The 26,530-nt window shown below is 31.5% G+C and overlaps 1 protein-coding gene across 2 annotated transcripts in view; it reads left to right on the top strand.

Annotated features, from left to right (window-relative positions):
• LOC118203454 (cyclin-dependent kinase 17-like) overlaps nt 1-26,530 on the top strand; it is a 286,968-nt gene that overhangs the window by 30,899 nt on the left and 229,539 nt on the right. The gene's annotated exons all lie outside the window — the stretch shown is intronic.

Below are 26,530 nucleotides of genomic sequence, written 5' to 3' on the forward strand. Positions count from 1 at the left end.
TTTGTTAACATTTTTTAATGAAAAATACAATAATCTTCTTTAATTGTCTTTACATCAAACACACATAAAATATTAATCTACTTAACATATTATTTTAAAATATACTTTTCTAAGAGGAGGGGCTCCCTTCGGTGATTCCGGATTATAGATAATCAATTTAAATCTGGTAAGATGACATGCAGAAATAATACAATTAAAAATATGAAACCGTAATTTATGAAATAAAGGGCAATCATGATCTAAAGGGTATCAAAATTTGCAAAAAAAAAAAAAAGCTTAATATTTGTTTACTTTAGTAAACATTTCTATCAATGCAAGTTGCTTAAGTTGCTTTGTTTTTTGTGCTAATACTTTCTCTTTAATTCTATAAACAGACATAATTTCTTGTTCAGTTACAAAGTTCCACTGTTCAAGTTGTGTAATTGCTGTGTCGAGAATACCGACTAACTTTTCAATCGAAATTTTTTTGTTTTCAATAATGTTCTCTGTTACTTTCTTCACTATCGGAAGCGCGCATGGGTAAACGCTGTACGTGCATGCGTAAGTTTGTGGCTTTGAGGTCAGGATTATAGATCATTCCGGATAATGGATGTCCGGATTAGAGACTTTGTACTGTAATACAAAATAAAATGAAAAAGAAAATTTTACATTTATGCACTAAATTATAATATTGTAACAATTATCTGAAAAATTGGCTATTTTAATTTTTTTTAAATTCAACTTTTCACTGCATGCTAAATATTTTATTTTATATTGACTGTATATTAACAGATTCAATGCTAAATTAAAGAAAAAAATTAGTTTCTAATTTTGTTCTGTTATATATTATTTATTTTAAAATATTAATTTTTAAATATTTAACATATATATAGAGATTAATTTTACACAATTTTTGCTTTTAATAAGGTCATAAAATTTTTAATTTACAATATATATCAATCTCTGTAGAACAAATGGGCAGTCATAATTGTTGTTAAGTGTATACAAACTTACAAGATGTTTACTTGAAAAGTTTTGGAAATATCCTGCACGCAAGTTCAAAAGATAGCATTTTGAGATAAATGTATTTTAAGTATAAATTTATGAGCAAAGTAGTCTGCTTCGAACTTTCTTGAAAAAATACATTTTATCCATGTAACTATAACTATTGTGACCAATATATTAATTAATTTTGCAATGAAATATTAAAGAATTATAAAAATATGACTTGTTAGGTACACTTATGTGCCACAAATCTCTGAAAAAAGCTAAATTCTTTTAAAATAATTGCAAAATTTACAAATCTACTTAAGTAAATGAAGAAAATCTAAGAGATAATCAAAGACATAAATGGGTTAAGTAAGAGAGATATGTATAATCCAGTTTTTATGGAATATTTAAATTTATTAGGGAAAAATATAAAACTACTTAATAATTTTAATGATTCATATACTCCTTTATTTCTTTCTGTGCTTCAAATTTTACAGTGTTTGTATTGCATTTTGCTTTATGAGATTCTAAACTCATTGCTGAAGTCCTGATTTCAGAATCACATATTCGACTTTTATCAGCTTTTTCTTCTGATTCATTTGCTCCCTGTCCTACCTGAAAGCCTGTTCTCTTTATACACGCTAGTTGAATTATTCCCTCAATCACTGAATGATATAAAGCCTTCATATGCAGCAATCTGTGCAGTAAGTTTACTCGATCCACTAGGTTTTGGGCACAGTTTCCATGCAAGGGAATTAAAATATTCATTGACAATATATTTAGAAAACACTGCGAATCAAAGCTACAAACATCAAACAAAATCCCAGTTTTTGTCCTAGCTTTTGTACTTTCTACTGTTGCATAACAAGCGATAATGATATATATCAAAGCAAAATTAAAGTCACTTTTCCTCTTGTGTTCTTTCACTGGCATATTTTTATTTAGAAATAGCAATGGCCAGCTTTCAGCGCTTGAAGCTTAAACTGAGGACTTTTAAGCTTTAAACAAACACCGCAGTAGCTCACCATCATCGCAGGTGTAAGAAAAACGGCTACTTCGATGTTAACATTATTTTATATATATTACAAACTGAAAACCATATAGTGAAAACAATTGCGGAATTCAGAAATGATTGAGCTACAAAAATATTGCAAAATTGAAGTTGTGAAAATTTTAAAGGTGTACTATTCCTTTTTATTTGAAAAGCATGAAAAGTCAAAACTTATTTTTTTCCCCTCCCATTAGAGTCATTTTTCCCCTTCCCATTAGAGTCATTTAGAGTGCACTAGAGTTTTACTTTTTATCTTGGTATGACTAACATTAAATTAAACATTAAGAATATTTGATTATTATTTATTATCAATTGTGTAATTCATAAAAAAGCATCTTACATTATTTTGTCTTTTATTATTCTTTATCATAATATTATAACCTGCTTTTTCATTTTCATTCCTTCTTTGTATCTTCTTCATTCATCTCATGCCTTTTGTAGGCATGAAGATTTTTTTTTTGGTCTTCATTTCCCTTCCACTGGACTTAGGGAAGATGACAACATTATTGCCAAAAACCAATGTATTGTTTTCTCATGATGTAGCTCTAATTGGAAATGGTTTCTCTTTTCAGTTTCAAGTGTTTTCAAAACAGTGAACATACCAAGATTCAACGAAAAATAGTAATTTGTACATCATTTTGATCAAGAAAATTTCTCAGTTATAACCGATAAGAGTAGAACTGGAAAAAAAAAGTATTGTAATTACCTTCTAAAAAGAATAGTTTTCTAAACATGTGTCTATAGTTTAAGTAATTTAAATTCACCCACATGTTTTCTTCTTTGATGTGATAATAATAATGTATATTGAAGTAGAATCTTATATCTTTTAGTAGATATTAATTGTAATATTTTACAGCTAGTTTTGATTTCACCTATCTGAAATTTGTTTTAACATATTTCAGTTGTAAACATAGTGCAGTGTATAATATTTAATAATAAACATTTTAAAACTTAATAAAGAGTGATGACAGGTGGTGCATTTGGTTATTGTATTGTACCAGTTATTAATAGGATTGCTTCTAAAAGTTTCAGAAAGTCATTTCCTCGTCTTACTTGTTATATACCGTATTTGACGGCATATAAGACACACTTTTTTTTCTAAATTTCGTCTCAAAAAAGTTACCTGCGTCTTATACGTGAAGGACACAGGTTAACTTTCAATACTGAATGCTATTTTTAGCCCGGATAAAGGTCCAGACACACATAACTTTTTCTACATCTGCCATAATTATTTTGCACATGCGTGAAATATCTGTCGCCAAAAAGCGCCAAAGCTCGAAGCTGATGTCGAAGTTCGAACAGGTTCGACGATCACATTACGTCTATAGAGCCTTTCCTTCTTTACATAAACTTTCTTTGACTCAGCCGACACATGTATCGGTGTCGGTGCTTTCTCTGTATAAACGTGTCGGTATCGGTGCTTAAAACTAATTGTTTAAAAAAATACCCTGGAAAATATGACTACAGGAAACAAGAGATTAAGCTATACAATCAGTATAAACTAGGAGTGTTAAACTACGCCAAAGTGCATGGAAGGAGAGCAGCAGCAAGGCATTTCGGTCCACCACCTACCGAAAAAATGATACGTACTTGGCGACTGCAGGAAGATCAACTGAAGACTGCTAAAAAAAAAAAAAAAAAAAAACCTTCGATGCCCAGCTCCATCTTGGTTTGAACTTGAAAATGCCGTAAAAATGTGGGTGATAGATAAGAAGAAATCTGGGATAAGTGTTTAAACCAAAATGATAATCAATGAGGCCAAAGGATTTGCAGAAAAACATGGGAATAAGAACTTTTCAGGGTTTGAGGGCTGGTGCTACAGGTTCATGAAAAGGCAAAGCTTATCAATGCGCACAAAAACAACTATTGCACAGAAAATTAGTAGATTATGAAGAAAAAATACTAGCATTTCTTAGGTTTGCTATAATTGCACGCAAGAAAACTTCTTTTGAGCTTGGTCAGATACGAAATATGGATGAAATTCCACTCACATTTGATGTACCATCCAATAAGACTGTGAGTATTAAAGGGTCTAAATCAATAACCATAAAAACTACAGGTCATGAAAAAACCCGATATACGGTAGTTCTAACATGTTGTGCTGATGGCACAAAACTACCGCCGTTTTTCATATTCAAAAGAAAAACTCATCCGAAAGAAAAACTTCCAATGGGTGTAATTGCTCATGTTCATCCGAAAGGCTGGACAGATGAAGCTGGAATGAAACTGTGGTTACAGAACGTATCGGCAAGGCGACCTGGTGGACTCTTAAGAAAACACTCTCTTTTGGTTTTGGATCAGTTTAGCGCCCTTAGAACTAAAACCATAAAGAATAAAGCGAGAGAATTAAAAACCCAGATAACTGTCATTCCTGGTGGACTGACTAGCCAATTGCAGCCTTTAGATGTATCGGTGAATAAGCCATTTAAGGAAAAAATGGGAGAACGATGGAACAAGTGGATAGGAGAGCCACATCACGCCCTCACACCCTCAGGTAGAATGAAGCAGCCCTCTATTTCACAAGTGTGCGAGTGGGTAAAAAGATCTTGGGAGGACGTAAAGGCTGAAGTAATTGTTAAGTCCTTTAAGAAGTGCGGCATCAGTAATGCTCTTGACGAAACAGAAGACTGTGCACTATTTGAAGAAGGTGATACTAGTGATGACGGAAACAGTAGTGATGACGATATTCTCGTTTTCGGTGATGATGATAGTGAAAAGGATTTTCGTGGTTTTGAAAGTGATTAAAGTCTAATTTCATGATAGGCAAAATTTTGGTCACTTGCATTTTTACTTGCATGTTGTTACATTTTCAGCAGAGAAGAAGTTGTGAACAATTGTAGCTTTTGCAGTTCTTGATAGAAGTGTACTTACTACTCTATAATCTTTAAAAAAAAATACATAAGCATAATGCTTGTTTTAAAAGATCAAATTATTTAATTTCAGTGTAGCCCATTCTAAACAATTTCTTTGTATATGATTGTTCAGGTATTGGAAGTGTAGTGTATCTGTAAAGTTTTTCTTTTCCTGCGATGCTTGATTAATGGCTTTAAAATTGACGTAAGCAAAGTCATCATTATTTTTAAAGACTCCAATCTGATATCTTTGAAAATTTGTGGCATTCCTTTTTTTTATTACAAGTATTATTATTCGAATTAAAATGCTTAGAAATTTTAAAGTAAAAGACAAGGATTTCTTATCAAAATTTTAAAAAAAAGGGGGGGAGGGGAGCACTTAATCTCTTTATCTAGTATTAAAGGAAAAGCAAGTATATTTTTAGTTTTTTTTTTTTTTTTTTTTTTTTTTTAATTTTTTTTATTTATCATATCATGTGGAATTAAGTGTTAATAAATTATTTCATTCATATGAAATCAATGTGAACTAAGTTTTCATAAAAGCTTTTGATACTTACCCAAAGCCCAGCTGACAGTTAAGCAGATCATTTAAAGACAGCTGAGTACTGTAGTTATTTTTAAACTTTTATCTGAGAAAGTAGTCTAGGAAGGCATCCCTCCTTTTATGCAAAATAGCCCTCATGTGCTTTGCCATAGATAAATATGTAACCAGCCATTTATCAAAAAACTATAAATACTAGTTTATTTTAATTCCATTTGACACTGAAGTTTGTGCTTCTTGTTGCAACTTTTTTTTGTGATTAATAGGTGGAAGTAATTGCCTTTTATACTATTTTGTAAGCTTCAAATTAGTGCATTTGCAGGGAGAATTGTATCTGATGAAAATAAGGGGAGAACATTGCTTCTTGAAGTGCATTAATTTTAGTTTTATTAAAAGTAATGCTAAAAATAATAAATTTTGACTTTTATTAAACTGCAATGCATTCCATGCATTTATTACGTCTCTGAGTTTCAAGTGTATCTTTTGTATGTTTAATCTTATAAGGGCTGCTAGTTGTTTTTAATACTGGAAATTATAGTGGCCATTTATATATTTTTGCACATATGTTGTTCACTACAGATCATCTAAAATCTCTATAAAATTTAAAGTTTTATATAAATAAAATGAATTGTTTTCATCCTTAATCTAGTACTTCCATTCTATTTATTGGGTATATATTAAACAAGTATTTTAACTGTAGAAGAAAATAAGTAAATTAATAAATAAAAAAAAGGGAAGGCCCCCTTTCTTCCCCCCTTTTTTAAGTAATTGACTACTTAGAATCTAAAATGCAGTGCTGAATTTTTTTACATCTCTCTCCAAATTATTGTGTGAACATACAGCATTGTTTTATATTAATAGCTTGTAAGATTTAAGTGTAACTAAATGCTGAAGAAAGCTTCAACCTCTATTGCATCTCTAACTGATAACAGTTTTTGCAACTGAAGAAAAACAACTGATGGTAAATCAATGACAAAGGAGAAATAAAATTGTAATTCTCGATAACACAGTAATAAATATCACTAATTCAGTCCTAAAATTGCGAGATACCTTTGACTGGAAATTCCCAACTTTAAATTGAAAATCATTTAATAGAATGGCAGAATTGTTCTTTCAACAAATGTGAAAACCATTGAGAATTTACATTAAGTAGTACTCCAGTGTGCAATTAGCTAGACTTTATTCTGGCTTCTAATAATAGTTCTACTTATGCTGCAGCCAAAAAGGAAAGCCAGCATTAATTAGAACACTGAAGAAAAATTATATCTATTCTCTTAAAAATATATTTTGTATAAAGTTCCAAAATATTGTCAAGTTTGCAATAATGTGCAGTGGTGGCAAATTTGGAACAGAATATTATGCTGCATAGTTTCAGAAGACTTCCAATACGTCTGATTTTCCGTAAGCTGTCCCCTCACATTTTTATGTATTTATACAGAATAATAAATATTACAAAATGATAAAGCACTTGAACATATAATAAAATAACGTGTTTAGCTGCTAACCTTACAATAAAATAGGCAAAAAATTACAATAAAATAACACACAAAGTAAATTATAAGTAAATAAAAACCAATACACGAAAATGCAAAGAAGCAGACACAAGTCTTTATGTTAATCAAACTAAGTATATTAACTTCAGTTTTGGAATTAATGTAAGATTAGTAAGAATCAAAGATTAAATGTGTGGTCTAATTTTTATAATTATTGAAAAACAGTGGAAATTTTGGAAAACAGCAATTGTACTTGAGGAAATTGCATTTGTAATTTATGTATATATGTATCTGTGATAAAATTTTGAAGCTGATGAAGTTGGCACATGATGAATTTGATAGGTCCCCCCCCCTTACAATGAGAACAGTCTTGGCTGATTCACACAGTTGTTTATTTTGGCATAACTTTATTGAAGAGAATATACACAGCTAAATTATCACAAAAAGTGATCCAGTAATTGAATACTTACAATCATATTTTCACATATTTATAACTTGACAGTTTATGGTAAAAATGTCTACATATTAGTAATTTTTACAAATTAAGATGGGGAGAAATCTAAGAAGAGCCAAGATTTTGCTATTGATTTTAGTTTAAACATAGTGAAATTACTTTAATCTCAGTGCTCAGTGGTTGGTGCCTTTTCACAACTGATTTAACAAAAATTTCTGGTTTAATTTTTATTTTGTGAAAGGTTTCAATTTTACTTTTGCTGTAATTTAAAAATGTCCGTTATCTATGTTACATAAGAATCATATGATGGGGATTAATTTTTAAATGATGTCTTTCAGAAGAATTAATTTTTAGCATTTTACTGTTTTTAAAATGGGAGTGAGAAATAACCCAATTCCAAAAGATGATTAAGGATATTATGAATTAAAAGTTGAGATGTTATCTTACTTACATAAATATGTATGATTAAAGTTCATTATTTAAAAATGATAGTTTGCTGAGAGACAGATTTATGGGATTGCTTATGTTACAATTATAAAGGGCATCACATTCCATGAAGTCCTTCAATCATAAATAATTTTTTAGAATAGTAAACATATCCTGTATCTTTAGATTAGACACCTCAAAATGTTCAATGAAATTGGCCTGTACTTCATTTATCCACCACTGGATTCACTTGAATCAATTTTTTCCCCTCTTGGTTTTATCATTAAATGTGAAAGCTCTCTTGTGTCTTTTTAAAAAAAAAAAAAAAAAAAAAAAAAAAAAAAAAAAAAACATGTAAAATCCAGCAAGTTATATATCAAAACTAAGTAACTTATGCTAATCTGTTACTAGCATACTAGGACTATTATCAAAGCAATAACTATGTTGTGAACTATGGAATAAAATATTTTTATTACAACATAATTTTTTACCACATTTTTATAAATAATAAAGAGAAAAAATAGCATACATATTTACAAATGGAAAAGAAGCCCCCATCCAACGCTGCATAAATATTTTATCATCATTGCTACCTAACAATGATGATAAAATATTTATGCAGTGTATGTGATATATGTAATATAAATGTAATAAAAATATTTACCACCTAGTATGTATTTTTAGAATATCTAGTGAGCACATTTTTAAGAGACTGGATATGTCAGAATAATTTATGATGTGAAAATAAAAAGTAAGGCTCCCTTTCCTTGAAAAGTAATTCTTAAACATCTTTAAGCTGCTGATTTAAACCAGTGAGCTAGAAATGTGTATTTTACATTAAAAACAGTCTTGCATTTAATTAAAAAGCACTTCAGTGTTGTTCAGCACCATTAAAATCTATTAAAGAAATGAACTTCATCTCAGATTTTAAATGCCTGTGTTCTGTGAAATAATGCATCAGAAATTAGGGTCTCACCCCCACATTTTTTTCCCCCTGCAGAAAGTTGGTGAACTCAGGTGATAATGGTGAAAACTTAGGTGAAGAAGTTGGAACTTTAGCCAAATATTTTATTTGAATTGACTTAAAAGTGTTTTTCTAGCCCACACTGTTATTAAGCTAAAAATATTTTATTTGAATTAAGTAAACAATGAATTTCTAACCAGTCTCTGATTCTCTGTTCTTTTGATGAAATTGGGATGGTAGGAAACTTTTGTCCTAGGGGACAAAAATACATTTGTTGTAAAGTAATAAATATATGCATTTAAATATTTGTGAAAAACATTTCCAGTCATGATATATCAAGTATGATATTAAATAATGAGATTTATTTTGTAGGAAACTCTATCAGCAATTAATTAAAAGTCCACAGTTCCAATGCACTTGCTCTTCATTTCAGCCAGCTGGGGAAAATAAAGTGCAAAAGTTGTTCAAAGCTGTAATGTGCTTTTCTTTTATTCTGTTCAGGATCATGAAATCTTTGATACCATACTGTAAGGTGGATGCGGGAGTATAGATTTTTTTCTCCCTGAAGGAGGGGCCCGAGTAGGTTTTCTGAATTCCGAGGGTGCTGAATGTGTACCAATATCCATATTTTAATCATGAAATTTAGCCTTATTTGCACAACTTGGATCTTTAAATGATCTAAAACTTCATGACAAAAGATTGCACTGATAGTTGGGTCCTGTAGTAAAAACTCTTTGTTGGAGAAAACTGAAATATTGAAAAATTCTTGGTCGTCTTTGAAGCAGTGAGTTCAGTCACATGTACTTGTCACACTTAAATAATATTTACTGTACACAACATGCAATTTATTAAACATTCAGATGGTTTCTTGCAAAGTTTATTGGAAACTTAATGCCAATTTTTATATCAGTCATTTATATCAGTAGGCATTGCAGAGAAAGTAGTTTTTACAAATTTCTAAATCTGCACGCATAAATGCTGCTGTCATGCAACTTGATAGGCATATACTGTGATGTACTTAAGGCTTCCCACTTACAAAATTAAAAAAAAAAAGTTTGCAGTTTAAATAAAGCCTTCAAAAGCATAGTTTTCATTATGTGGCAACACAGATAAGAAAAACATAGTTTTCATGATGTAGTAACACAAATAAGAAAAACTTAACATGCATTAATATCTTTTATTTTATTTAATCGGAATTTGCATCCCGTTCAGTTCCCTCCACATTTATTTCTTGAAGTTTTTTTCATTTTTTTTCTAACACTCATTATACCCGTTATGTCTTCTTTTACCAATACTGAGACTTATGATTATACTGAAATACTGAGGAATATGAGCAAACAGTGGTATGCTCATATTTCTCAAAATTTTAAAAATGAGTGATTAGATGATCTGAAATTTAAGGTAAATTGGTTAAAATGGTTAGAAGTTTTCCATGTATAAATTGCTATACATAGAATACTGATTATGATTTAGCAGTGAATGGAACCTACTGTTAGTACCCATCATTGTGGCATAATTATCAGTTATTATTACAAATATTAAACAATATCTTTAAGAAAGTGTATACTTGTTAGAAACACAATAAAACCCTATACTAATAAAACCATAAATTAAATAAAACAATAACAAATGGATTTTCACAATCACTGGTGGCAGTATGAAACAAGCCAGTTGCGAGCACCCACAGATAACTACTAATTGCCGACACTGTAACATGAGGGGAGGAGTAGGTACCATAAATTCCGGCGTACTATATGCACCAGTGTATAATGCACATTTATAATTTCAAACTTCATTTTTTAATTTTTAGATATATTCGCTGTACAATGTGCACCTTTTTCTTTACGAAAAAAACCTGAAAGATACATGTGCAAAGTTCATGTATCATTGAAATCATTCGTTCAGATAGTTTTTCCAGGCTTTCGAACAATGATATATTGCATTGCTAAGCAATAAGTGGAATAGTATGTATGTGGGGGAAATGCTTGAGGGAATAAATGATTCTGCAAAGAGGGTGGGTTGTATTTATTGCAGATGTGTATAAGAATGTTATATTGTTTCAAGAAAAGGGACCATAATTTGGTTTAAGAATCCTTTTCAGACTCAAATTAATTCATGGAATTAAGTGTCAGATGCTTTCTCTTTCTGTAGTCATTTGAAGCCATGATTTTTGAAATGAGGGTTTCAAATGTAAAGTCATTTAGTTTTGAAAAGTAAATGGAAATCGTGCTGCAGCAAGGATATTTCGTGTTCGTGAAAGCTTTGTACATGAGTGGAAGTAAAATGAAATTGCAATAATTAAAATGCCAAAGAATAAATGTGCTTTCCGTAAGAGTAATGAAATGGTGTGCTCTAGAAGAGAGTGTTGCGAGCAAAATCCTAGAAAATCTCCAGAATGTATTAATTGTAACAAGCAATAGTAAAGTAACTTTGATTTGGTGTCATCTTTGATGGCTTAGATGAATTTATTTCTATGAGAACAAAATTTTCGCTAAACCTTCCGAAAAATTTGGACAACAAATTAATACGTTTCCAGAAGTAGGTTACTGATCTACAAAGGCAAAAAATTATTTACTGTCACACACTGGAAATATGGAAGTAATATGGTGTGATAGGAAATAAAACAATTAATGTGAAAAGAACAAAAACGGTTCATATAAAAACAACAGGTCACAAAATATATCTCCTCACTGTAGTGCTTTCTTGTTTAGCAGACGGTACGAAATTAAAAACCTCTGGTTATTTTTAAAAGAAAGACTATACCAAAATTAGTTTCCCAAATGGTTTTTTTCATGCATGGTCAGGAGAAAGGATTGATGGACGAAAACGGTGGATAAGAAATGTTTGGCGAAAACGTCCTGATGCCTTAAAAATCCAGAAAGTCTTTTAGTTTGGGACATGTTCAGATTTCATCTAATGGATAATACGAAGAAATTTTTGAAAGATTGTGATACAGACATGGCAGTTTTTCAAAGTGGATTAAAGCCATTAGTTCAGCCTTTAGATTTGTGTATGAACAAACCATTCAAAGAAAATTTAAAACGACAGTATAATACATGGATGTTAGAAGGTGAGAAACATTTACAAAAGGAGGTCAAATGCATGTCAATCAAGAAATAGTGTGTGAGTAGTTATAAAAGTCATAGAATGAAATTAAACCCGACATAATTCGAAAGTCATTTAAACATAATTTAAACCCCCGATATAATTTAAAGGCATTTTCTTAAATGCCTTACTTATCATTTTGCAATAAAAAAAAAATAATAAAATACAAAAAAAGAAAATCTGAAAGGTTTCAGATTTTAAATTATGCGGTAAGGAGTGGTTTTTTTATTATTATTATTATTATTTTTTTTTTTTTTTTTTTTTAACATTTTGTGTGTTACCTTTATTTATTAAATATCATATTTTTCGCTTTTAAATCATAAAATCAGTTTAAGAGCAATATCTGAAATAAAAAGACAAGCAAAGAATCAAAATTGAACAAAAAACAAATCCATAGTTAGGAGCTATAAAAATACAAATATAAAGCAAGAAATGTTCGAATAGGAATAAACCAAGCTATACTTTATTACTGATGGCAAAGTGTTTGAGATTTTGGCGTATTTAGATTTAAATTTTGTAATTTATTTTTCCTTGCATAATTTGGGATTAATGTATATTAAACGTCTAACGTTTTAGTTAGCTGATCTGAATGTTATAATATAAAAGGTAACTAGCTTTAGCGTGTTTGAACAGAGATATTAGATTTCCATACAATTCTGTAAACAACGTGCGTTTTTAAGATACGTGCGTATAATAAGAAGGATGGAGGATATTCTTGCAATATGTTGTAAATATTATAGAAGAAACATATTTGTTTCTTAACAAATGCTTGGAGTAGATGTCTCATTTTTGTGGAACTCTCGAACGTTAAACATTCTAATGTAACACTGAAAAAAATGTGTGCTTAGTAATTATTAGTCCTTTGTCCCTACAGGACTATTGTTTTCGTTTTGCGATTTTGCGTTGTTTCACTATAAATGTTTGTTTCACTTTTCAAACTGTTGCCACCAAATAATGAAAAATCTTCAAAAATGTATGTATATTTCTCGCATTGTGATAAAACAACGGTGCATAGAGCCTTTCAATTTTGAATGACGTAATCCTACTGCGAATATAGGCATGTGGAAGCGGAAATTTGGAATTTGTTTTATTATCGATTTCATATTTTGTAAAATTTTAACGAATTTTTGATTAACAACCTCAAGGATTTCAATGCAAGCGATGGCAACATTGTACAGAAAAAAACATTTTTATTTCCAGCGCGCGAAGCTCTGTATCAGAAATTCTAAAGGGATATGCTCAATTTAAAACTATTTTATGATATTGCCCTTGAACTGAATTTTATGGTTTAAGTGCGAAGAACGTGATATTTAATAAATAAAGGTAACAGACAAAATGTTAAAAAAACGCTCCTTTGGACGTAATTTAATCTGAAACCTTTCAGAATTTTATTATTTTTCTTATTAATATTTATTATAGTCTTTTTTTCGTTTTCGTGTCCAGGTCCAAAGATGAAAAAAGATTAAATAGATCAAATAAAAGAAACCAAGTTTGGATAAAATAAATTTAAGACAAGGTTAGGTAACTGAATATGGGAATCTCTTACGATTAATGAGAAATCTAATTGAAAACTAAGAACTGAATTATCGAGTAGTGAAGGAAAAAGCGGTTGGAAGATTTCGAAATACTTTGCTTACCACACCAATATCTTAATTTCAGTTTCTCAGGATTTTTTCCGATATTTGTCCAAATATATTTTAGATCGAATGAGCTATGGTCCGGATAATCGAAGCTCTACAGTAATTAGAAAACAACTCGCATAAAGTACAAAGTTTTGATCAGAAGGAACTGTAATAAAGTCTCAAATCTAATACATAGAAAAAATGAGGAAACTATTTCTATAGAGTCCTGGATACTGTTATTTTCAGACTGGCAGACTGCCGTTATTTTCATCTATTCTGAATTTTTGATGAATTTTTTATATGAATCTTTCAAATACGCACTGGAGTTGAAAAATGATGGTAGGTTGATTGCCTTATATTATAGAGTGCTTTCTAAAAGATGTGGAGAACTATTTAATCTCTCCCATTTCGTTCTATTTTTACGTGGAAATGACTGTATCCAATCGATAGCATTGATCCCTGCCTGCATGACTCACCACTCTCCTAGTTAGCTCAAAGGGAAATGAAACAAAGGAAAAATAGAAACAGAGTTGTCCATTAAGAATATTAAGATGTGGATTTCTTTGGAGCGTTTTTATCTGGTAGACTAATTTTCTTCAGATCTGTATAACACCAGTGTTTTTTTAGTAATTTCAGGTTTCAGGGTATTTAAAAACCAAACCGTGCTTCAGAATTATGTAATTTTTGGAAGAATGAATCTTAGCAATAAGATTTAAATGTCACAAGAAGCCGAAAAGAATAAATGACAATAATTTTATTGTGAACTATCGTAGAACCAGGTTATTATTCTAAAAGTTATTCGCAAAGGAAATACTTTTACTAAAGCATTATCCTTTACCTGAGTACGTAAGATAATCCTGTCGTAATAACCACTTTCCTAAGGCAGTTATTTGTAAGAGTGACTAGTATTTCTGTGAACATGAATAAACATCGATACTGGACAAACTTGTTGTTTTGAAATTTTTATAAATTAAAAAGTATCTGATGTGGACACCACACTGACTTCCTTGTAAGACCTATTAAATTATATACACTTTTTGCTGAATTTCATTTAAACTTATTTCCTCCAGTTTCATTAGAGATATATTTCGCATTCAATTAATTCAGCTGTCCTTTCATAGCAAGGCAAATATGCATAAAAACTCAAAATATCCTTATTAAAAATTGCAACATACAGAAAAGCATAAAACATCAAATATAGTTAAAAAACAACCTTCAAAATAAAAACTAGAGTTTCCACTCCAAAATATGCAATTTGGCGATCGAGCATAAAAATAGATTTTTCGACGCCCAAGACTGAAAGTTAACTTTTGATCCTCTGAGCAAAAAGACACCGATGTTGGTGCACCAACTGACTTATTCACAATTTACGAAAATTATCAGATGTGAACAAATGACTTTCTCTTTAAGCTTAGCGCCGATTAGTTCTTGAATTGTTGATAATTCTGCAACTATTGTATGCAGATTAATTGAAGGCATAAAACCATTAACCGGAATATGAGAACAACATAATTCAGTCAGCTTTAAAACAAAAAATGTAGGATTTACCAATGTATAAGAATAAAAAAAAAAAAAAAAAAAATTAGTTCACCGAGCCGGAAAAAGATTGTGTGTATGTGTGTATATGTATACATTATATATATATGTACGTACGTGTGTACACGAAAAAAAAAATCTTTTCTGAATTCGTTTTACTTTTCGTTTCGGGAAAAAGAGCCCTTTATTCTGTCCGTAATACAGATAATACGCAAAAAGATCATTCTGCATCATTCCTCGGATTCGAGAGCAGTTAAAATGGATGCTTTCGTTGAAATACGATACCCGAAATTTTGGTTCCTTGTCTTAATAATAATAATAATAATAATAATAATTTTATAAAAATTATAAAATGTACCTTGTTATATGGTACGCCGATCTTTATTTAGGAAATTTTAATGCTAGTCATAAAATACGAAAAGTGCGAATCCCGTACGACAAAAATTGACCGAAATATTTAATGCCTTTGGAACAAGAACTGGAAACGATTTATTATCGATGAAAGTTGATTGTATAGTCCTTGTTCTGTTCAGAGGCTCAGGTGTCTGGAATCCCTAGGGAGACTAAATCGGCGTCATCCCTAAACCGAGCTTCCTGATCTTTGTGTTCACGGCATCACAAAAAATTTCGTCTTGATGGAAAAAAATATCAGTGGTACACAGCATAATGGTTGGTTCTTGAATGAAAAAAATCATCTGTCTCTCTTGGCCATGGTGAACGCCATTTCTTTGTCTTCTGCCATCGATTTTTTCGTACTTGTAAACCTAGATATCAGTACTCTGGCGCCGCGTTTGCTATTGAACGAATGCTACTTAACTTTCAGACTATTTCTGTCTTTCGAAATACTGCCCAAGTTCATGATACTTGTGTGCAATACCGAATGTCTCAGTCATAGTAGTCATACTTCGACTTTCTTTATCATCCCAGTGATTCGACCACGTATGAAATCACTCATACGTTTTTTCTGTAGAACCACATCCATATGTCCCCCCCCTGTGGATCTGTTTCATAATCACAAGCGATAGCCACTGGATAATTTCCCCCCCTCTTAATTATTCTGGATGCTGTGGCGTAAATAGGGGTATGCGAGGAATTCACCCGCATAGGGGCTCAAACTTTTGAATGAATTTAGATGTACTGTTGAATTAGATTTACATGCGTAAATTTTATATTTAGAAGGAAAATAGAAATAGGCTGATATTTTTTCTTCCATAAAAACGTGTATATGTTGTTTTTCAGAAACAAAATCAGTGTTTTGTGTAGTTACAGTTATGAAAATGAGGAGCCCCTAGAGGGGCTTTATAGTTTCAAACCCTTAGCTTTCGTTACAGCTTCATTTTTGCATAATTCTAGGTAGGCAGCATTTGGAACGGCACAAAAATGAAGCTGCACAAATATCAATTTGAAACAAATTGGAATGCAAAACAAATTGCATTTTGGTATTCTGATTCCCTGCGATAAGGGCAGTAGGGGCCCCTTCTTTCGTTTCAGTCGCTCCCTTGTTCAGGTTCCCTCCAACCTGAATGATTCCAAGTCGTTAAGGATAAAGGTTATTAGAGAATCTGTGCTATTTACAATTTGAGATTCAGGCTCATTGCAAGAGCAGTTTCCGAGTTCCTGGGGGAAGGCTGTGATAAAGGCTCGAAAACGAAGTTATGGTATAAATCAGGATCCTCTGTAATTCGTTAGATTTCCGAATAAGGAAAATGTTTTTGCATTATTGCAGCATATGAAATGTTTTTCTATGCACAAAAAGTAGTTAATTTTACGGCAAAGATTAATAATGCTTCTGAGGATACTGTTGGCTGCATATCTGTTACTGCTTTCAAAGATAACTTAGATAATTAAATTATTTACGTTGTTCTTATGTAGTAGTATGCTATTGAATACCATTAAAAATGTAAGTAGGTAATTTCTTAAAACTTTTTAAATCGCATTTCTGTCTTTTTTAAATTTCTAATTTGCTCTTTCCAGAGTTCTACTTTTCTTCTTCTTTTCTTCCCCCTTTTTCTTTCTTTCTTTCTTTCTTTTTTTTTTTTAGTTTTGTGCAGTTTTTTCCAATTACGAGAACAGCTAGTTATGGATATTTTGTTATGCACAGTTGATTTGAGTGCTTATTTAACCAGTTAACTGTGACTGACAAGTATACTCGTTATGGAGAAGCGACACGGTTTTGTGTATTGACGAGTATACTCGTCATGCGTATATTATGTTAATGAAATGGAAAGATAAGAGGGAGGTTTATTTAGTAAGTACTGTACATAATGACAACGTAACAGGAAAAGAGAAAAGAAAAATAATAACAAAGAAACCAGAGCTAGTGATTGATTATAATAAAAAAAAAGGGTGGAGTGGATATGAGCGATGGAATTATCATAGCGTATTCCACAGCAAGAAAACGATTCAAAAAGTACTACAAAAAGATATTTCTCCATTTCTTAGACATTATGTGTCTGAATGCATTCATATTATATATAAAAAATAATGGAACATTATCGCGTATCAACTTTTTGCTCAAATTTATTGAAGACACTTTTGCGACGTATCCAATTGAAAGAAATAAATCGTCACAAACTCTTCCATTTAGACCTAATATAAGTCAATTAGGCGGGAATCATGTTCCGGATTATATACCCGGAACATCGAGGGGAAAGGGGGAAAAAATAAAACACCCTACGCAAAGGTTTTCGCATTGCTACAAACGTAAGATCAGGAAGGAATCGCGTTACTGGTGTTCGATTTGCAATGTCCCATTGTGTACAATACCTTGTTTCGCTGATAAATATATCACTTCACAGCAGGAATTTAAATTCTTGCTTTTATATGTATAATATTTAATTTAATTTATTGCGTTTTTAGTTTAATATGTATGTAATATATGCTTATGTTAACCAAATAAGTAAACATTAGTAATAAAATTTTCAATTTTATAAAATAAACTCATCTTTTTCATCTAGTATCTTACCAGCGCAACTTACTCTGTGATTGACGAATATACTCGTCATGGCGACACAAAACGGTGCGCACTTTTAACGAGAGCGCCACAGTTAACTGGTTAAATATATTTAATTTTAAGAAACTTACTTAAGTTCTTTACGTACTATTCAACCGTAGTGTTTTAATCAAAATCTTGTTTGATATGATAATTAGCAATCGAGCAAAATTTATTTTTATAATTGTTTTAATATGCCGACGTCGTTTGTTATAACAACCTCTTACATCCAACAATTTTCGGCCCCCCCCCCAAAAAAAAAGGCATAACATGTGACTGTTATAGCAGAAGTTGCTTTTATACGCTGTTGTGGGCATTTTCTATCGGTCATTGTAACATAATAGTCGATTTTTTTCAATGAGTCATGTTCGCCAGTGTTTAAAAGCTTTAGAAACTTTCCATACGTGGTACAGCTTAGAAGAAATTAGCGTAGTTGCTTTAGTTAGGTAATTTTCATGAGTGTTTATGGAATTTTATTTAATAATTAAGGGACTGCAAGTTTAATGTTAAGCTGAAATCAAAGTGTGGTATTTTTAAATTCATGAAAAGTGTCCTCAGAGACAAATGCAAAAGAGAAGTCTAATTCAAAAGTCAAACAACAAAAATCAGCGTTATACATTCAAAATTTTCACAGGACTAGTTTCGATGGTTTTACCGAATCAACATCCTCAGCTGCAAAACCGCAAATGAACAAGATAGGAAATAATGATTAGATAAGATAAGAAAGCCTGGACAAGAATAAGCAAGTGGCGTCATCTGTTGGTGAAACCAGAACTAAAACATAATTTCTTGAAAGGCCGAAGGCAAATTTGGATTGGAATTAGGATCGTTAACTAGAACATAAAGATTTTTTTGAATGTGAAATGCCTCTAGAAAATCCAGTTCTCCAATGGAATATGTTTTTTGATTAATTTTGGCAGCAGAAAAATTGAAAGTGTGATTTTCGGACCAACAATGTTGAGCAACAGAAGACTTCTGTGTTTCCTTTTTTCTAACATATGCCTCATGTTCCTTGACCCGAAATTTTAAGGCTCTCTTAGTTTGGCCAATGTAAATTAAACCACATTGGCAAGGAATCCTATAAATACCCCAGGAATTCATATCCGGAATGGGGTCCTTGAGTATGGAACTTGGAATTTTATTGATGGGAGAATAAACAACCCGAAAGTTCAATTTCTGCAAAATATGTGCAACTTTGTAGTATAGCTAATTTCGCGTCAAAGAACATGAGGCATATGTTAGAAAAAAGGAAACACAGCAGTCTTCTGTTGCTCAACATTGTTGGTCCGAAAATCACACTTTCAATTTTTCTGCTACCAAAATTATTCAAAAAACATCTTCCATTGGAGAACTGGATTTTCTAGAGGCATTTCACATTCAAAAAAATCTTTCTGTTCTAGTTAACGATCCTAATTCCAATCCATCTTTGCCTTCGGCCTTTAAAGAAATTATGTTATAGTTCTGGTTTCACCAACAGATGGCGCCACTTGCTTATTCTTGTCCAGGCTTTCTTATGTTATCTAATCATTATTTCCTGTCTTGTTCATTTGCGGTTTTACAGCTGAGGATGGTGGTTATTCGGCGTGTTATTGTGTCTTAATTAAGAGAGAAGTCTATTAAAAAATGGAGACTTTTTATTTCATTTCTTTAAGTTATGGTAATATTTTATTAAAATTTAAGGTTTTCTGTTTTTTTTTTTTTTTTTAATAGGGAGAAGAGGGGTTTAAATTCAATCACTATTCAGATCCTTAAATTAAAAGCGTCTCCAAACAGTCGAATTACTTCCCTGTTCTAAATACTCTATTGGAGAACTTCTGCATGTATTCTAAAAATTTCATGTTAGGTAATAATCAGCTAGCTGAACTATTTTAGAATCTAACATTTTGCTTAATTAGTTCTTAATTAATATTATGCAGTTTTATAATTTAAAAGAGCTTTTACACTTAATAACATTTTGCTGAAGTATATTGAGGAAAACTGCGTTTTTACAAGAAAATTCAAATCCATGTACATTTCTTATGCAGTCGTCTTTTAGGTATGTGATGATAAATAGCATAAACCAAGCTTTTGTGGGTATGATACATATTTAAAACAAATTAGAAATATAATGAATAATGTATTCACAATTTTTATCATAACTACAATTGTATTTAATGGAAAATCATAAAAAAAAGACTACGATTCATATCTCTGAAAATTTTGCATTATTAATAGAAACTCGTACAGACAATGCACTGTTATTATCTCATGAGTTAATCCTGACGTGGGAATTTTCCCGAGACAAGGAAAATAAGTAGATGTGTAATCGGTGTTATCTAACGCATGGCCAGGAAACGGAAACAGCAAGGGCCTATTGTAATTTGAACTATAAAACCTGAATTAACTGTTATAAAAGAATAAGGGCAGCGCAACCAGTATAGTGGTTAGCGTCGCTGACCTACCGTACGAAGGGCCCAGGTTCGAATCCCGGAGAAGGCATGGATGTTTGTAAATGTATAGTGTCAGTGCGGCGAGGCGAAAGTCCATTCGTGTGGTTTGGTGGAAGGAAAGAGGGTTGGAAGACGTTCGAACCTGTCCCTCCCCCGGGGCGCTCTCCATCAAAATTGGTGGCGGAACTGCTCGAACTCGCACTGTCACCTGTTAGGTGCTCAAGGCTGTTGCCAACGACAGGCGCAGTCTAGCGCTCTTTGCCACGAGGAATTTCGTGAGCTGACTACGTCAGACAAGTGAGCAACAACAGCAAAGCTTGGCCTGACTACGTCCGACAAGTGAGCATAAGCAACAACAACAAAGCTTGGGCTAACTACGTCCGACAAGTGAGCATAAGCAACAACAACAACAAAGCTTGGGCTGACTACGTCAGACAAGTGAGCAACAACAACAAAGCCTGGGCTGACTGCGTCAGACAAGTGAGCATAAGCAGCAACAACAAAGCTTTTTTGACTACGTCAGACAAATGAGCAACAACAACGGCAAAGCTTGGGCTGACTACGTCAGACAAGTGAATAACAACAACAACAAGCTTGGGCTGACTACGTCAGACAAGTAAGCAACAAAAACAATAAAGATTAAGGCTTAAGGCACCGTAAATAATATATACATAGAAAAGAAGGTCTGCAAACGGAAGTAATCAGAAGTACTTCTGTTTTGAAGTGAATAGGGGAAAGCATTTTCTCCTGTTTAACTAGAATTCTATGAGAAACAAATTCGCGTGTATTGTCTCAGAACCCCCTCCCAAAGGAGGTATTCCAGTCATAAAAAAATAACTGATTTCACATGTATGTTTATATTAAAAAGTGAAAGGTTCCCTTCCGAACTGAATTCTTTAGTTTTTGAGTGCCAATGAGTTTCTAATCATAAATGCGTAAGTCATGAATGTATTCTAATCTCTCGAATGTTACAGAAAAGGTATGATTTTTTCTATTTAATTAACTAAAATGTATTGAATCTTTTATTAACTGGATATTTTACTCTACGGAGACTATGCAAAATGACATTTTTTGCTACGTAATTTTTTCAATCATTGGGAGAACTGTTTCTACAAAATTGTCTATTTTTTAGGCATTTTATAATTGAATGCATGCGTTTAGACTGAATAGTAGAAGACATAATTCTGCAGAAACCTTTTTCGAGCCTTTTTGTAGTACAGTAAACAAATTAAAATAAATTTTCATTTTGCAGTATCTTGTGACGACACTCAGAAAATTCATACTCAGCCTGCTTTCAAATTCTCAACTTCTACAAAAGAAATACTTGGAATTTTTTTTCCAAATTTTGGCTTCGTATGAGAAAAGATCGAAGTATTCAAATCCTTCTGTTTCCGAAAATCGAAGCATTCAAATCCTTCTGTTTCCGAAAATCGAAACCAGGATGTAATTTAGAACTTTCAGTAACTTTCGGCCTCCAACTTCCGGTGAATGGGCTGGTTGCTTGGAAGTTTTCGCGTTTACTTCATGTGTAACGTGTATACGAGGCCTTTTCGCTTAGAAATTCCCCACGAAAAGTATTCCTCGCCTTAGGGAGATAGAGTTCGTGCGTGCAACTTACTATGCAGTTAGCCGACTAGTGGTGTGTAAGATGAATTGAACAAGAAATGTATAAAAGGTCAGATTATTTGAATATGGTAAAGCTTACAAGTGCTGTATGACAAAAGGGAGGAATGCCCTTATAGAGGACTTTCCAAGGAAAACTGGCTGGTATCCAAGTTATACGTAAGGAGACAATGGAAAACAACCATGCAGCCAGGCCATTTGCCTGGGTTCGAAACCGGTCAAAGGTCTTACCGAGAGGTTAAGACGGTCGAAACTGTATTCGACTGTCTTTAACCTCTCGAAATGCATGAATGAGTTTAATTTTAATCTGTTGTATACTTCGCAAAAAAAAGGGGGGAGGGCAGTTCTATATCTCTCGTTCTATATGGTCCAATTGACAAAATCCAAATTGCGTTTTATATGTCTCATATGGGCGACTTAGGATATGTATTAGATTTATATATAGCATTGTTCTAATATAGGTATTTTGACACAAAATTGGACTTTTTCTGAAATGGCAAGCCAATTTTTTTTTTCATATTTCAACTCTACGGCTCAAATTATGCCAAATTTCCAAGCTTCGTAAAAATCGCACGAGTAATTTTTAAAAAATTATCTCTCAAAATTTTAGCTCCTCAATGTTAATTGAATTTGGTATATATTTATTAATATCTCTTTTTTTTATTTAACTTATTTGATTCTTCCTTCCACATTTTGAAATTTAGGTTTATTCAAAATAAAATTCTCCCATTTTTTTATTTATTTTTAAAATTTGTAATTTTAAATAATTTTTGTAAATTTATGGAAAAAATTTTGAATTAAAATTTGTAAAATTATTAACACCATTTTAAAAGAGATGTATTTCTAAGCATACCTGCATAAAATTAGAATTTTTTATTCCAAATATCAGAAGATATGCGGCTTGTACGAAGTTAAAAAGGAAGTATTGTAATGGCGAAAAGTTTCAAGCAGCATATTTCAACGAAAATATCCATTTTGACCGCTATCGAATGCAATTTAACGATTTTGCGTGATATCTGTACGTAAGGACAGAATACAATACTCTTTTCCTCCAAAAAAGTTATAAAACTGCTTTAAAATTAATTCTGAAAAGAATTTTTCGTGACGTCTGTACGTACGTATTTCGCATAACTCAAAAACGAGTAGCCTCAGAACGTTGAAATTCTGTATATAGTACTGCTATAACATGTAGATGTGCACCTCGTATTTTGGTTGCAATCGGCCGCATCAAACGTATATAAATATATTTATATATATATATATATCCACTCTGTTACCCGGCTCAGTGATCTCTGTTTCTTTACTCTTATATGTTTGTAAATTGTACATTTTTTGCTTTAAAAATGATTGAATTATGTTGTTCTTATCTTCCGGTTAAGGTTTTTATGCCTTTAGTAAATCTCTATGCAATATTTTTAGAATTATCAACAATTTTAAAGTTAAGACTCCTTCCCCTTTATTTTTCTTCTTTCTAGGTATTTCTTTTTCCTGATGAGGAGGGACCTTTAGCTGCCCTCGAAATCGATTGAGTGTTTCAGTATACTTACGCTAAATACAAGGTTGTTTTTACGATTTTGATTATCACATTAGCGTGTTTTTCTTCTACTCTAATTTTTAAGTTGTTTAAGTCACGCTAAGCCTAATAATTTTTTTGGTGGCGGCCATTGCTTTTTTACATTTGAAACAGCAGGATAGTGGATTTGTTGCCAATCTAGAGAAACTTAGCTTCGCAACAACAAAGATAACGCCATCATTTATTATTGCGAATTAAATCATGCTTAATCCTTTCTGGAATTTTTTCGAGAAAATAAGTGTTTAAGATTTACTTCGTAATTTTTAATACAGATATTTTGAGGTTTTATGTATTTTTGCCTTGTCGCGAAGTGAGAACTGAATTAATTGAATGAGAAATACTAAATCGTGTGTGAAAAACTGTTTCTTTTTTGTTTCGTTTGCTGAATTGCTTTTATACATCGTTCTAGATTTATTATAGTATTTGAATAGAGCGTGTGGCAACGATTAGATAATTCTTCAAATGATATAAATTTATATGCATTCTGAGTTATAATATGAACGAAATATAATATTGTTAAGTGAACCTAGCACCAGAGTGTCGCTATAGTAAACAAATAGAGTGAATTTTAAAGAATACATTTATTCTGTTGTGGTTTATGCGCTGTCGGCGAAGTAGATTTAATTCAATCCAATATGTTTAAATGAAATGCAAGAAAAAATGCGTAAAATTTAATATTCCGTACAAGGATGTCATGTGGTGTACACATCAGATTTTTTTTTCTCTGTCATGCAGAAATGTGGTAAATAATTTGATATAAATTAAGAAGTTCGGCAATTGAATTATTCTTTGCGCAAACTAAAAAAAAATGCGCCAAGATAAATTTTTAAATTTCTTTATATTATTTATTTATTTATTTATTTCTTTATTTATTATATTATTATTATTTATTTATTTATTTATTTATTTTATTCATTTCTCACAAAAAAGTTACAAAATTTAATAACTAGGTATAATTTGAGTCGTAGAATCGAAATATGAAAAAAAAAATCGGTATGTTATTACAGAAAAAGGTCTGATTTTGTGTCAAAATACCTGTGTTAGAATATTGCTATATATAAATCTAATATATATCCTAATTCGCGCTTTCGAGACATGATAAACATAATTTGAATTTTGTCAATCGGCACAGTGGAACCGGAGAGAATCCCCCCTTCTTTTGCGCAGTGTATTTTAAATTTCGTTCAAGCTATTACTGCTATGCTCTTAAGTTCAGATAATTGCCGAAATACAAGATGTCCAGGAAATTAATAAATGATTTTGCAGAAAATACAGCTTGCAAGTTGCAAATTTAAAAAAATCAGGATTTATTCTTTCATGGTGTCTTTTTATCATCAGTTTTATCAATCGCATTTGTCAACCACAGTACTATCCTAATCACCAAAAAATTAAAGCTAACTGAAAAACGAAATTTAGGAATCTATAGAAGAATTAAATAACAGGAAGGGGAAGACTTCAGCAAATGTACCATTTAATGAAAAAATATATGGTCGAACAATTTTATTTATGAAATTTTTGATACAACTGTATGTTTTTAGGTTTGACAATACGTTTTACATTAAAGAAGTGCTCAGTTTTCATTAATATGTTTTCTAATTTTTGAATATTCATATTTTGGGAGCTAAGTAAATTATGGAGTGAATTAACATGATTTCTTTTCTGTATGTTTACTGTTTATGGTGTCTGTCTACGAGTCTGCAACTGAATTAGTCATTTATTTACTTCTTAAAAATAGTAAGTAATAATCATTACGATTAAAAAAAATCTGATGTGTACACCACATGACTTCCTTGTACGGAATATTAAATTATACGCATTTTTTTCTTGAATTTAATTTAAAATGATTGGATTGAATTAAATCTACTTCGTCGGCAGCACATAAACCACAATAGAATAAATGCGCTCTTTAAAATTCACTATATTTGTTTACTATAACGACACTCTGAATGCACAAAATTTATATCATTTGAAGAATTATCGTTGCCACATGTTCTATTCAAATACTATAATAAAGCTAAAACGATGTATGAAAGAAATTAAGCAAACAAAGCAGAAAAGAAACAGTTTTTCACAGACGATTTAGTATTTCTCATTCAATTAATTCAGTTCTCACTTCGCAACAAGGCAAAAATACATAAAAACTCAAAATATCTGCATTGAAAATTACGAAGTAAATCTTGAACACTTATTTCCTCGAAAAAATTCCAGAAAGGATTAAGCATGATTTAATTCGCAATAATAAATGAAGGCGTTATTTTTGTGTTGCGAAGCTTAGTGTCTCTAGATTGGCAACAAATCTACAATTCTGCTGTTTCAAATGCAAACAAATATGTCCGCCATGTTATTTAAAACTTAACCGCACTTAAACAGCTTTTAAATTGTTGATAATTGTACAAATATTGCTTCCAGAATTACGAAAGGCATAAAAACCTTAACCGGAAGATAAAAACAACATAATTCAATCATTTTTAATGCAAAAAATATACAATTTACAAGCATATAAGAGTAAAGAAACAGAGATCACTAAGCCGGGTAACAGAGTGGATATATGTATAAATATATTTATATACGTTTGGTGCGGCCGATTGCAACCAAAATACGAGGTGCACATCTACATGTTATAGCAGTCCTATATACAAAATTTCAACGTTCTGAAGGTACTCGTTTTTGAGTTATGCGAGGTACGTACGTACGCACGTACGTACATACGTTCGTACAGACGCCACGAAAAATTCTCTTCAGAGTTGATTTTAAAGCAGTTTTATAATTTTTTTTGGAGGAAAAGAGTCTTTTATTCTGTCCTTACGTACAGATATCATGCAAAAACATCGTTAAATTGCATTCGATGGCGTTCAAAATATATATTTTCGTTGAAATATGTTGCCTGAAACGTTTCGCGA

Source organism: Stegodyphus dumicola, chromosome 1, assembly GCF_044657685.1.
Source record: "Stegodyphus dumicola isolate Sdum_Otavi_A_Nest chromosome 1, ASM4465768v1".
Taxonomy (NCBI): Eukaryota; Metazoa; Arthropoda; class Arachnida; order Araneae; family Eresidae; genus Stegodyphus; species Stegodyphus dumicola.